This window comes from Notolepis coatsorum (assembly GCF_963971535.1).
Source record: "Notolepis coatsorum genome assembly, chromosome: 7".
NCBI classification, from domain to species: domain Eukaryota; kingdom Metazoa; phylum Chordata; class Actinopteri; order Aulopiformes; family Paralepididae; genus Notolepis; species Notolepis coatsorum.
The window spans coordinates 113938066-113939178 of NC_140171.1; the positions used below are offsets into that span (position 1 = coordinate 113938066).

General features: G+C 53.9%; 1 protein-coding gene across 1 annotated transcript in view; it reads left to right on the forward strand.

Moving 5' to 3' along the window:
• The window catches only part of LOC311231723 (keratin-like protein KRT222), an 89743-nt gene that overhangs the window by 40115 nt on the left and 48515 nt on the right, over positions 1–1113 (forward strand).

Genomic DNA, 1113 nt, shown 5'->3' on the forward strand with positions numbered 1-1113 from the left:
CATCTCCTCATCCCTCCCTCTCTCCTCATCACCACTCTCCTCATCACCACTCTCCTCATCTCCTCATCCCTCCCTCTCTCTCATCACCACTCTCCTCATCACCACTCTCCTCATCACCACTCTCCTCATCTCCTCATCACCACTCTCCTCATCCCTCACTCTCTCTCATCACCACTCTCCTCATCACCACTCTCTCTCATCACCACTCTCCTCATCTCCTCATCCCTCCCTCTCTCTCATCACCACTCTCCTCATCACCACTCTCCTCATCACCATTCTCCTCATCTCCTCATCCCTCCCTCTCTCTCATCACCACTCTCCTCATCTCCTCATCCCTCCCTCCCTCTCTCTCTCTCCTCAAACCTCCCTCCTCTCATCATGCCTCCCTCTCTCTCGTAATCCTTCCCCCCCTACCCCCCTCTCCTCATCTGTCGCATCCCTCCCTCTCCTCATCCCTCCCTCCCTTTCTCTCCTCATGGCCTCCCTCCCTTTCTCTCCTCGTCCATCCCTCCTTCTCATCATCCCTCCCTCCCTCTCCTCATCCCCTCATCTTCCCTCCTCCCTCCCTGTCCCTCCCTCCCCTCATCCCTCCCTACCTCTCCTCATCCCCCCTCCCTCTCCTCATCACCATTCCCTCACCCTCCCTCCCTTATTCCTCCTTGCCTCTCCTCATCCTCCTTCCCTCTCCTCATCCCCTCATCTTCTTACTGAATATTCCTGCTGACTAATACTCCCCATCCCTCCTCCTCTCAGCCGGTATGTGATCCACACCACACACACACGCGCGCGCGCGAACGCACGCACGCACGCACACACACACGCATACAGACACATGTGCACATACACACACACACACACACACACACACACATACACGCACACACACACACACACACACGCATACATAGACACATGTGCACATACACACACACACACACACACACATACACGCACACACACACGCACATACACATGCACACACGCATATATCTAGGCTAAACTCAACTAGTTCTCTGCATTGCGTTTTTTTTGCTGTGTTCTCTCACTCCTTTTCTCTACAGTGTCTCTTTCCATCTCTTATGGTCTCTCTGTCTCTTTCTGTCTTTCTCTGTC